This window comes from Ptychodera flava, chromosome 4, assembly GCF_041260155.1.
Source record: "Ptychodera flava strain L36383 chromosome 4, AS_Pfla_20210202, whole genome shotgun sequence".
In the NCBI taxonomy this organism is placed as follows: domain Eukaryota; kingdom Metazoa; phylum Hemichordata; class Enteropneusta; family Ptychoderidae; genus Ptychodera; species Ptychodera flava.
In genome coordinates, this window is record NC_091931.1 from 22055800 (window position 1) to 22069713 (window position 13914).

Sequence of the window (13914 nt, forward strand, 5' to 3'; positions counted from 1 at the left end):
GAATATTCATTTTGTATTCTACATGTAACTACCTTTTATTTGATATATCACTTGATAGTTTAAACGTATGTTTAGAAAAGTTAACTATAAATTTATAATACTATATCGCATTTATGCAAATTGGGTATGCGTGTTTATTATGCAAATTAGGGGGTTATGGCCCGATTTGGTAGCTCCAAATTGTCAATGTTCGTGAAGTAGAGATAATAAGCTTTGAAATGACGTATGGTGTGGCTGTGTGTTGTTGCTGTATGTGTTAAAATTTTTAAAATATTGTTATTCAAAAGGGGAAAATATTGTTTCCATATAAACATGAAAATATTTCATAATAATCAATTTCAATATCTCTTTGAATATCCATTTTGTATTCTACATGGAAAGACCTTTCATTTGAAATATCACTCGATAGTTTAAACGTATCGTTAAAGAAGTTAACAATAAATTTCAAATATTATATCGCATTTATGCAAATTGGGTACCCTTGTTAATTATGCAAATTAGGAGGTTATGGCCCTACTTGGCAGCTCCACATCGTCAATTTCTTAAAGTAGAGATAATAAGCTTTCAAATGACGTATGATGTGGCCGTATGTAAGGTGGGTACATTAAACTCCTAAAATAAGGCCCTTTTTTGTTGATTCGCCGCTCGCCTATTAGACTGATGAATCCTAACTGTCCACTGATGTGTTTAAAATAAATCAATTTAAGAACTTGCCTTAGGAATATGGCTCCAGAAACTGCTAATAAAAGGTTACCGTAGTACATGCTTAAGGACAACCCGGGCTGGCGAGGTCGGTAGGCCTTCCATGGGGCACTCCTTACACGTGCAGGGGCCATTTTCTGACGCTGGGCCTTCAAAACGCGCTGAAGCACATAACCAGTACGCGCGCACCAGGAGTAGCCGCTGAAGGGGGTAAACGCCATTTTAGAGGGGTTTGGAAGCCTCCTTTTGCCAATTCGAGTGGTCCACTCGCCCTCCCTGCTGCGTGCTTATCTCAACACAACAGATAGAGGGTCTTTGTCCCCCTTTCGCCAGAGAATGCCAACACAACAGTCACATAAGACCTCAAGGCGAAGGGACTCTTTATGACTGAGTGACTCTGTGTATTCTCCATGCAACATGTACATTTAGAATAGATGTCAAGCTTGATGCAAAACCTGGATCCTGGAGCGGGCCCATGACTTTTCTCTTAAAATGGACCAATCAGATTATTACTCATAGTTTTTATGGACCAATCGAAACACACTGTAGCGATTTTCTGAAAACATTTAATTTCACTGTACACATATAAAATATGTTTAAATGTCTAAACTACTTATTTTACATCCAACGCCCCAAGAGAAACGTGTCAATTTACATGCAACTGGAACATATACTGACTCATAGGAGCATTTTCAGGTCACATCTGGTTCTTCTCTTGAGACAAAAATCATATTGCTTAGATAATCTCGTGTGCAGCATATAATCTCTACCCGTGTCAAATCTAGGTCATCCTGTCACACAAAATACGTTTTGTACAACAACATTCTGAAGAATGTTTTGGCAAAGAAGCAAACATCCTTTGTGAGCATGTCACCCCTACCTCCTCGGCCATATTTTACCGTATCTCTGTTTGGCGGATGGAGTACGCCCCGGGCAAAGAGGTTACAAAGGTATGACCAGTCACTGCGTCTTTGGAAAATCTGGGTTATTGGCGAAGAAATCCAGTCAACCATGCCCAGTTCAAAACATTTTTCGAATTTTAAGCAATCACTCTCTTTCATCCTTATCGGACAATATGCTTTGCGTGGGAACAGTTGTCAAGTTAATTATTGATCTTGCTCAATGGCTGCTCTGTTTTCACTCCTTCGACCGTCAAAAAAGTAAAATATATCGCCCCTGCACAGTACAAGGCTACTGCTCTGATTGGTTGCTCCAATTCGGCAAGACCCATTCCATGTACAGGGTGGCTTGTTTACTCACAAGCACAGAAATACAGTCTGTAGCGTTCTCTTAAAGGCCCATAAGCTGTAACTTTTACCTATTTTTACCTATTTTTTGTTAATTAAAACATCTTGAAACGTCAATAAAATATGTCTAGTTCTTGCAAAATTATGTATTTTGGTAAAAATAAATCGTAAATTACCTCCCCCGCAGACGCACAACCGCTAAAAAGTCAGCCGCTCCAAGCGCCAGATTTCAAATTCCATAGCCTATGTTTACACGCGCCAGGGCTGTCACGTGGTAAAGATCGCAGAGAGTGATGACGTAATGATCACGCGAGACCTTCGATATTTTGCGTGAAGGAGAAAGACGTGCCTGTGAGGTCACGGACCACTTGTCAACATCAACAATGGAGAAAGGAGAGCGTAAGTAAATTACCTATATAAATACTTCTGTTGTCTTTGATGTTACGGACCGGGCGGAAGTGTGCATCCTTTGTATTGATTTTGTAACTGATTTCTTTGGCAAGCCGGGATTTTAGAAGTCTATGGCAATAAACACTTTCCAGCCGGTTTTATTTTCCTGTGTCGCGGTGCGGCACCAAACATTGTCCGTGTATCATCACCAGCTATCGTGAATTACGTTTCCACTTTTATTTGGGGGGGGGGGGGGATTCATCTAAATTGTCAAAATCGTAAAATTGTTTGGAATACCATGCTCTCTTTGAGCGAGTTCCTTTTGTCGTTTTTCTTTGGCTGTTGTTACTGAACATGTAGAACATTAGAGCTCCGAACCCGGTGAGTAACGGTACTGTACGTGTACTAACTGTAGTGTCTGTCTGTAAGACTGTATGCGTGGACCCGGGAGCGCAGTCTATGTGGAAACACATGCTATTCGATAGCTTTCGAGCGATGGTGTTTGCCCAGACTATTAATCTCATAAAATACACATTTGATCCGCATAATTGCTGCTCTCGATGATCGACGACAGTTGAAAGTTCATAGAGTGACCGTGATGTCGGCACAGCAGCCTGAGCACGCCTGTACATACATCGAGATCGCGAAGGCGCATACAGATGGATTCGTCTTTGACACAGGGTAGGGGCCGGGCATGGAGGAAGGTCTATGTGTATGGTAGGGGTTAGAATGAAAATGAATAAGGGCTGATGTATTACATGCGGATCAAAGCACTGGTATTGTTTTTAGGACTGGCATTGTTCACTTTGAAAATAAAAGAGTTCGATTTGCATTACATTGTGAGAGAAAAATACTGTCGAAAACTGTCACCTTTTATCATGTTATTTCACTTGTCTCAGATATTTTTTTCAATACTGTACACGGAACAATATGCCCCAGTTCATGACTTGTAATCAGATGGTGGTTGGAAAACAATGTTGATATTGGATTTCCTTGTTATGACATGGTGATCTATTGTCTTTTGTGCTAGGACAGTAAGTTCAAATAATACATTTGAAGGGCAGAAAATGGCTGGAAATGCACAATCCGCAGTCGACTCAGTGTTTTGTTGAAGATTTTTTTCTCTGGCACGGTGGATTTTTGAAACAGCGACTGTTAAACTGAATAAATGCTGTTTCTGTATTTAAAAAAAATATATTTTTGCCAAGAGTACAACCGTAATGTTTTTCGGGGGGAGGGGGGTAGCGGGTGTGTTTTTGAGTCAGCTAACATTTGGACCAAACAAGTAGACAGCTGTTTCTGTAGTTTTAATAGATTATGTTTATTTATGACCAAAATTCTACCTCATGCCATTGTTCTGTTGCTTTTTCCAGGTGGAAGCATTTTAGAGCCCACAGACTTTTTCTTACGTGGAAGCAAGACACTGCTGTTGTTCATCACTTTTATACATAATGTTTTTCTTTATTTACAAAAGAGCTAAATGATGTGAACAAAGTGTATTTTTATGAATGTAAATAAAGATATAGAGACATTCTATTTTTCCTCCTTATCCTGTTAATTTGCTAGATTTTTTTACATTGATGTTATGACAGTGTACACGTTGACTGGCCATGAGGGTAACAGCATAGTGTGTATCATGAGGGACTGTGAGTTATCCCCCAAAAACAGACTGTTTCCCGAGGCCAAAGGCCCAGGGAAACATTTTGTTTTTGTTTTTTGGGTTTTGTTTGGGGGGGGGGGGTGACTCAGAGTCCTGATGGGTTAAAGAATTTTGCTGTTACCCAAAAGCCAGTCAATATGTGTTTTGCAACACACCTAGCATTCCAAATGAAGCAAAATTGACTGATATAAATCAGAGTGTGTGACTTTGTGGAAAAACGTGAATGCTACAGACTCCAGGCTGTGATTTTCATATTTTACTGGAAAAATGGCAAATATACTTACAGTGCAACTAAAGACTAAACAAAGCATTTGTTGAACATGTTACCTTGGTGGCACTGAAGGTAAGTGGCCTAAAAAGAATGTCAAGGACACTGTGCTCTCACCGTGATTAGCTACCTAACACAAAACACAAACGTGTTCATCCAAAGTACCCCCCACCGGTCTTCACCAAATATCACAGTAATAGGTACCTCATGCATTTTTCAAGCATCAACACATATATACACTGGACAGATGGATACCTTTTGCATATGCTCCTCTGTCATACATCCACATATCAAGGTAAGTTCAAAATATAGTCAATGACTCCGTCCACTTCATACAGTGACAACATATTTACACGCAAGCTGAAAAATGCGAAAAAGGCCCTTGTAGCTGCTGAAATATCTTGAAGTTGATAAACATGAAGTCAAAAATCACTAAAGGACACCAGAAAATTTGGAGAAAAAACTTGACTGATGACTGTCCAAGAAAAAAACAGACCTACAGCTGTAATTGTTAAACTAGAATTAGATATGCACATAATAAGTGAGATAAATACCAAGTCATCTGTACGGGGTGTACCTATTGTAAATGTTCAGACATGATTGAAGGACGTGAAAGGTCATATGAAGGTTACCCAAAATCTGGTTTGAAAGTTTTGGTCCCATACTGGTCATTATTTTCACACAGAAAGTAGCTCTGTAGTGCTATTGGGTAGCCTGGAATTAGGCATGCCCATATTTACTGAGATGCACAGGTCAAGGGTTACCCAAAATTTCGGAAATAACTTTTGGTCCTATATTATCCTTGTCGAATAAAACCAGATCCCTGACACGATTATGTAGCCTGAAATAAAGTACCTGGATGTGAATAATGTCAAGGGTCATTCTGAAATTACGGGATAAATTTTAGTCCTTTACTGTGCCATGTCCAAGGGAAAACATGACCTCCAGCACTTCATTTGCCTAGAATTAGGCATGTGCATATTTTAAAGCTCAATAAGCTTTATCTTTTGGCTATTTTTTTAGAACTTTTTTTTTGTGGTTTCCTTACACTTTTCTGCATTGAATCTCAAAAACTTTAATTAATGCCAAATATTTAGCATACCAACACAACCTATATATAAGTATAATCTACATTGTTATTGTTCAAAATTGTACTCAAGTCCGGACTATAATTCATTTGTAAACAATAAACAATGATTACTACACACATACAATCTGTGCTGACTAAAAGAATACTCAAAATTTCAGCACGACAGATTACAGTCAGACACAGAAGTTGATATACAGAAGCAGAATACTGAAAACTTGCCACAAGTTACAGCTTCAATGAGCTGCATAGGTAAGGGATCACCCCAAAATTTGGAAATTAATTTTTGGCCCCGTAGTGGTCCATATCCAAAAGAAAGTTGATTGCTTACTCTGCGGGTAAATGCAAAATGAGAATATGGTGTCTCTCCTGCACCATGGAGGTAGTAGGAGCTCCATGCCTGCACTAAGGTACTGGCTGTGGGTCAAAGGTCATAAAAAATAATGGAAAAATCACTGAAAATAGACAATTGCAGATATCAGCACAAAATGACCAATTTACATAGAGGCTACCTAAAGTAACCACAAAGTAAAGATCAACTCAATCTGGCCAACAGTTCCCAAGTTCATGATTTTTACCACTTCTGCCTGTTTTCCCTCATTTGATATGGACGGATGGATGGACATATATACATACAGTGATGGACATTTTTTCAGCCTATAAGAATAGCTTCCTTTGCTATACATGTGGCTAGTATGGAAGCTAACACTTCAGGAAAACCTCAGGAAAGCCTGAAAGTCCTACTCTATCCAAAAAACATGAAATGTAAATATTCTTAAGTGTTCCCTGATTGTGCCATAAGAAAACGGATTAGTAGAATCCATATTATGTCAATGTGGTAGTGTTGCACATATTTGCCTCGTTAGTACTGCTCATGCAAGAAGTTGAAAATGTGTCATTCATAAAGCTACCTCATACCATGTCAAAACATTGTGGAAATTCACTGCACATGAGTATGTCACATACATGGGAAAGTTGCCATCTTTGAAATTAGCACTACAGCTGTAACTCTCATAATACATGTGTTTCCTTTACTTTTGTCTGTGTGTCAACTACATTTCTTGTTCTACTCCCTCATGCATAGTGAAATGCATACAGTTATGGTTGTAATGTTGCAATACACATTCTCATTATTGAAGACTGACATCCAGATTGAAATTCAATATTCAACAAGAACACTGCTTGCTACATAATATACACAGATTGTTGACACACTGACTACTGAGTATTTAAACATGCTTGAAGAAGTAGAACAAGAAACTGTAGTTGATTGACACAATAGCAAGACACTGCCAATGACCTAGTGATGACAATGAGAGTACTGGTACCTGAATGTGTACATAAAAGTTACAGTTCACTGTCTTTGACCCAACTGTGGACAGAACTCTGTCTAAGCATACGTGAGTAATGGCTGTTGATGAACACAAATGAAGGCAGATGAAAATATGTGTCCCCTTGCCCCAACACTTCATCTGCATAGACTTAGATAACCCCTGGCAAACAGTTTTCTCAGTCCCTTTATTCTGATCTAACTTGGAGTTTGACATTTTTTGTTCTGCACACTATACTTGGCAATAGCTCCTCTATGTTCTTTTTGATTTCTGTTCCTGAACAATGGAAGCAGTAGGTGGTGGTGGTATTGCTGCCAGATGTGAGGATATTCTCCTTGGATCCTGTTGCTCCATCTTTCTTTGCATACCCTGATGATCTTGCAGCCTCTTGCAGGATTATCTTCTTTACGTCTCTGATGTAAGAGTACGGTTTGTCAACCTTTACTGGTGTTGCAGACCATCTCCCACTCTTCTTGTTGAAGTGTCTGTGATACCTTAAACATTGATTTATAATTTATTGATGAAACTATAAAGAATATTTATGATTTTGGCTCTATCAAACAGGTTCAGCAAAACTTTATCTCTTGTATTATTAAAATAATATCAGTGTGGAAATTATTTTCCACCGTGAAGAGTTTACTTGATAAACGGGGTAGGGTTGGCAAGGCTGACTATTTCACATGTGACTGGTATTTTGGTTGCCCATGAAAACAATCACATTTGTGGAAACATTTACAAAGTTGCTCATTATTGAAGCAATCCAATTCATTTAACAAGTTTACATCTGTAACCCATTAATTTCATACTGTAGTTTATAATTTTGCAAAAAGCATAATTACTGGCACTTTTCAATAGAAACAATTTTAGCACAGGTAATGTTGATTCATTGACCCTTTCTTGGCTGCATTTACATACATGTTGTTTTGCACTTGATGTCAGGATAGAAAGGCTGTAAGGTGTATCTGAATTGTTCAAACAACGGAAGACTATGATCCTGTCTAATTTTACAATAAAACTCACATCATTTCACCATTTCTTGTCTTTCTCACTTCTCTGTTGTGGTGTACATTGTGGTCAAGAGCAGCCAACCTATTTCCAACTCTATATACTGGTGGTTTGTAAGCAAACCTCTTTGCAGCATACATTAGAACATTTTGTTGAAATTCTCACGTTCAGCTGTGTGCCTGGAAAATGAAGAATGTGAAACAAAAATTGTAAACGATAACACTTGACATGTCACCCCTCCTAAGACATACATATTCAGATATAAATCCCTAGTAGTGGTATTTGTATTTCAGCTCACATCACCATTTTTATAGATGGCAACAGATGATTTACCACTCAATTATGATATCTTGCAAGACATACATCCATTGTAATTACACTAGCAATGGGTTGCCAGCCAAGCAGTACAAGTCTTTGAAATTGGTGGGTGCAGAGTTACAAAAATTGTAGCTTTTCTGCTGTATTTAGTGCGATGGGCCAGGCGCTGTTTGTCCTGTAAACATGTCCATGAAACTGTACAGTCATGCAAGGTCCATGGGATTCCGAAAATGGTTTATTGGAGCTGTCAGGCCACGGAAAAAAAGAATTGGTTCTGGCCATGGCTTATTTCCAAAATTGGGGAGGTGATGTGCATTTATTTTGTATTTGCTCAGTTCAGTCAGTCGGCTTTCCAAACATGTATTCAATAGTTCACATTAATGTATTGTACATAATTCTGGAAGGTGCTGATCAGAAAGAAATTTATTTTTTTTTGCTCACTAGACTGAAATACATGAGTGTCATATGTATGTTTGTACCCAATCTATGTATGTATGCATGTACTAGTATTCATGGATGGACATGTGTTCTTGTATATCTGTTGGTCGATTACAAAAACTTGAGAACCACAGCACCTTCCATCTTGTGTACATGTGCAGATGAACAATGGTTTGAAGTGAACTTGTTCAAATGAACTTGATGATTTCAGAAATATGCAAATGAGTTAAAGAAGTTCAAAATTGGTCAAATTTTTTGATCACAGAAATTGGTAAAGAGTTACCTTTAGAATAGCATTTTACCGACATACTAGCATTCCTTTTGTTATGAAACAGGCCATGCAACAAAATCTGGCAATGTACATAAATGTAGTATATTCAGATGACACTGCTGATGTCAAAGTATCTGTCATTATTTCAAAATTACCATAAATATACATGCACACTATTGTGCAGCAGCCTGATTAACACATACATTAGGTATGCCAACATTGAATTAGGGTGATTTCAAACATTTGAGGTAGGGTGGGGTGGGGGCGTTACAATGTCATGTTTTACATTATTACCTGAAATTCAGATAGTATGGAATCTTCTTCAGGAGGGTTTTGTCCAGAACAATTTTTCTCAGGGCAACATGAGCTGGGCTATCGCTTTTCAACCACTCTCTCTCTCTTTATCATCTGTAAGGGGACCATGGTTACGCTGATTCACACCCTCACAATACGGAAGTATCCATGAATGTTCACCACAAACATGGTGCAACACTCCACACAATAGTCCCTGAAAAAATGAGATACAATATGCTGCTACATTAGGTGCGTTGAATTACTTTGTAAATCATGTTACTGAATATTCAAGTTTACTTGACTTAGCCAGTTTTTCTGGTGTTATATGTAGTAGAAGCTACATATAACACCAGCTGTTGAGCTGTTGGGAGCTGTTGTGACAATTAAGCATCTGTCCACCATCAGTATTTCAATGACACAAATACGTTTTCTATACATATACTTGCAGTCAGTGCATAGATTCAAAGTTTGCATTACTTACATTCTCTGAATACTGTCTCTTTATGATCTGCCTTCAAATCATGTGTTACACGTTAATAATGTTTACACAAACAAATAAGATACTTACCAGAAACTCTTCATAGTTTGATGCAATTTTTACAACAGTGCCAAAATGGTTTACAATATCCTTGCTCCACTTCAGGAGTAATCTGCACTCCTTGACTTGACCAGCCTGAAATACAAAGTTTTCAGTTTTGTCAACAACGCAATCAAGTCATGAAAATACTTTCAAATTTCTAATAAAGGTCAGCAGACATTTTGCACATGACAAATGGCTTACAAACTTGCCTTCCATGCCATGAGAAATAAACATGATATACTAGTTAGGACTGGGAAAATTTTTGTGTCAATGGCACTACATTCCAAGTTTGCACAGAATACATGTATTTGTGGAATATATTGTACCATGTTTATTTGGTCTCAGTATTGCTGTAACCAAACAAAAGCTTTAAAGTAACACACACATTAAGAAAATAGTAAAATAGAAAATTGCACATAAAACCACAAATCTTACTCAAGTACCTACAAGCCAATCATCATACAACAGACAGTTGGCAAGTTGATTTCTGACCTCTTTCCCATTGTTTTAGCTCTTTTCTATGTTTTTGGAGCTGGCACATCAATTAGCATGAAATCATCCCTACAATTTATGATAATATCCAAGTCAGAGTACATACATGCATGCAATGGATGCTGACTGATCCCATAAAAGTTAGCATTAGAATTGATTGTCATAGCATACAAAAAACATAAAGGGCTACATATCAAACTATTGCTCCATGTGCCATGTACACATACAGCAAATGGGAACAAAGGCTTCACTTTACCTTTACTATTTTTTTTCCAAGGTTCTTTGCTGTGTGCCAAATATCATGTGAGTGTTTCAGATCTGAGTTTGTTCTCTCTGCATGGGAAAATGAATGTTTATCATTTTAATATTTTTCAAAACTTAGTTGTTCATGTAACAATGATTAACAACACTTGTCTATGCAAATTTGTCACTTCACCTTAGTAAATAAATTGAAAGAATCTACAAAATAAACATCATCCTCAGCATAAACTCCACCATCATCTTCAGGATCACATTCTTGAGTCACATCTAAGAAGTAACAGTTATCTGAACAAAGTAAATACATTTCTACTGTTGAATGCTATGGTCACACGTGATAAACCATGTTAGATCACCAATAGTGTTATAATTCAGTGGTACAAGTGTAACTTTGTCAACTCTCAAATTCATATGCTGCTGTATGACTGCAAACATTGCCTGAGTACAACTTCCACTTTTACGCAATACAGCAGAGTACATGTATTTTCAAGATAAGAATATAAACTTACTCAAATGGGTAAATGAATGACTCTGACATCTTCTTCACACTCTTTCTCTTTTCTTCTTTCCTGTGTAAGTGGAAAATTAGAGCTTCATATATGATAACAAACATAAAAGAGCATTTTGATAGAGTTTACTATTTTGAGAGGGCTCAGAGGTTCTCATGTAAATTGTAATTTCATATACCAGTGGACAGTTACACAACAGTCACACATTGTGAATATTTGTCTGATATACACCCATTGCTCACGACCGTGCAACATAACACAGTCAGTTTATACCTCCATGAAAAACAACATTGAACATTATTAAACATTAAAACTTACAGATCTGATTTGATCTTAATGCCTAAGCTAAGACAGAATATCATGAATACTGAGTTTGCACACACTGGATGTATCACTTTAAATGGCTCACTGGTTATGTTCTCAACAGTTATAAGAAATTATAAATAATGTTGCATACATTTTGGTACACCACTATATCCATCTGTTGAATCACTGCCACTGTCTTCAATCGCAGACATGCCTGTCAGTGTCGTGCTGCCAACCTTAATACTGAAAGAAAACATAATTGAGTCAAATGCAATGCTGACTGCAACTATAAGAATTACTAGCTGGTATGTCTTCCACTACAGCAGCTGCACTCATTATAATATTTTGCATAGACCTACTACTGATAGAAAGTGCAACTTTTTAAAAATTTACCTGCAATCCGAATCCATTGATATTTCAGACACTTCAGGGGCTGATATTTTCTGTAGAGTTTCTTTGTTTGGACCTGGGGTTGACATCATAGGTGCACTTACAGCATTAACAGTGGAGGGGGAAACGCTGACAGGTTGAACTGCATAGTACCTTGTGTGAAAAATGTAAAGGATAAGTCTCAATAATGCTCTGTTACCCTATCTCTTCCTACCTCCTTGTCATGTCCTATTTTTCACAGCAGTCGATGCATAAGTTTAAAATACTATGGCAGTACTTTGTGACTCATTTCATTGCAATGAAAAGAGAAATACACGAAACTTCACATTTATACGCAAATATAACATTTACATCTGAATGTACCTGCCCCTTCCCCAGCACACACGTTTGCACATTGTCACAAGATGTACATCATCACCAGTCCCCCACTTATAAAACACTCAGAAACAGGGAAGCACTGATTGAATGAAAATGCTTGCAAAACTGCATGGAGCCCAGCTCCATGGCTGGGGTAACGGCTCGATGAACAGGGTTAAAAAATTAAACTTGGCACTAACAAGATGTGATCTGTTTACGATGCATTCACAGGCACAGGCAGGCAGAAATGGACAATTTATATCTGAAAAAATGCAAACACAATTTGGAGACTTACCCATCACACGCATGTGCGTTTACAGGACAAGTTACAACTACTATGATTTTTATCACTGTCCAAAAAGAATCTGTACCGAGTGGCGTTCTAATTATTTGTATAAATTTCGTGGGTTGACGGTCACGATTCAAGTTTCAACCACAGTCCCTCTATCCATGCTCTATCCATGACCCACAGAGGGACTGTGTTTCAACGCAAGTTACAATGAACGCGGTATATACTACACCACATCGCACGTCAATTCATAACAACGGAATCAAGACAAAGGCAGTCATAAAATCGAGGGCATTTTCGTATATTTAATCACAATTTCTCAATACTGTCCGAGCATCGACTTGCAGAAAAAGAACGCATCAAACATCATGCCACCAAACAAAGCGACCATCATCGCTTTGGACGGTGGGGTAACCGGAGAAGTCGGCCAGTTGCGAACTCGGCCAGCGCCGGTGCCGACCAACTCGGCCAGTGGGAGAAGTCAGCCAGGAGAAGTCGGCCACTCGCAACAAAGCAATATGATTGCATACGCATTCTCTTCACAGTTGAATATGCCAAACAATTTTAACTTTTTACTACCATAGTTTTTGTTATTTTGTCGGTTTAATACCACTACGAACATTCAGTAAACAACTCGAAGTCGAAGAGCTCCCACGTCCACCCTGCAAAACATGTACAGTCTGCCTCAGTGTTTCTGGAGATCGCGCGCGTACCGTGTTAAAAGTTAAGGCAAACATTATGCCATTTCTTCAGTAAAATTCATGGCTTGATGACTCTAAACTAATTTGCTTCACCATCTCCTATGACTTTTTAACGAACTTCAAGTGTAAATGACGAAGGCTGCAAAACTCGCTACCACGATCGCGATTCACCGCCATCTTCAATTAATTTTACCCAATGTGTGTTTATCATACGTGCGTTGAAATGTGATCTGTGAAGTTTGCAAACATTACGCTCATCTTATGAATGACATTTAGATCTCATATAACTTTAGTAAAACTTCAAAAAAAGAAACACTATAATGGAGCATATATTCTAATGCATTGGATGCATACTGTACTGGCCGAGTTCGCCCACTGGCCGACTTCTCCAACTGGCCGAGTTCGTAACTGGCCGAGTTCTCCAACTGGCCGAGTTCGCAACTGGCCGACTTCTCTTGTATTCGACGGTGGGGGTACTTACTGGTCGATCAGAAATCGTGCAACTTCGGCATTTGCAAACTGTTGTCTTCTTTAACTGTCTTCCAGCGATCTATCTCTTCCCAGATATTTATTTTACCAGCATTCCGTCGAGTTTTAGCCCGTTTCTTAGCAGAATCACTAGGTATTCGGCGACCCGCTGGACGCTTTCGCTTTTCTGCTTCGTCGAGCGACGCCATGTTGAATGTGAGTAGAACGGTATGCGCATGCGCACATGAAGAATTACGTAGCATTTCGCGTGTCAACAGTGTTGTATTCCAGTCCGGACAAGAATGGAAATTGGCGATATAAAAACGCTCGTTGTTGGCCTATAGTATGCGTTGCGATCCCAACTGATGTGTGACTCTGCGTTATTTGGTAGGACAATTAACATAAGTAAGTCATCATTGAAAACAAAAATAGGAAAAAAAATGTCAAAAGTTACAGCTTATGGAACTTTAATATTTTCACAGTCTGCCTTGTGTAGCAGTATTTGTCAACTGCGCCGTGTTAGAAGTGATAACTTTTTCATACAGCTCATGTT

The 13914-nt window shown here is 38.4% G+C and overlaps 2 long non-coding RNA genes across 2 annotated transcripts; both read right to left on the reverse strand.

Moving 5' to 3' along the window:
- Positions 1-4073: 4073 nt before the first annotated feature.
- On the reverse strand, positions 4074-6850 carry LOC139131190 (uncharacterized). The gene is made up of 2 exons (XR_011552075.1): positions 5755-6850; positions 4074-5723 (listed from the first exon to the last, which is right to left on the reverse strand). It is a non-coding gene; the product is annotated as an uncharacterized lncRNA (long non-coding RNA).
- Positions 6851-6899: 49 nt separating this feature from the next.
- LOC139131191 (uncharacterized) lies at positions 6900-13631 on the reverse strand. Its single transcript, XR_011552076.1, has 8 exons — positions 13375-13631; positions 11550-11699; positions 10851-10910; positions 10340-10416; positions 9580-9684; positions 9012-9225; positions 7706-7869; positions 6900-7179 (listed from the first exon to the last, which is right to left on the reverse strand). It is a non-coding gene; the product is annotated as an uncharacterized lncRNA (long non-coding RNA).
- Between the last annotated feature and the right edge of the window lie 283 nt (positions 13632-13914).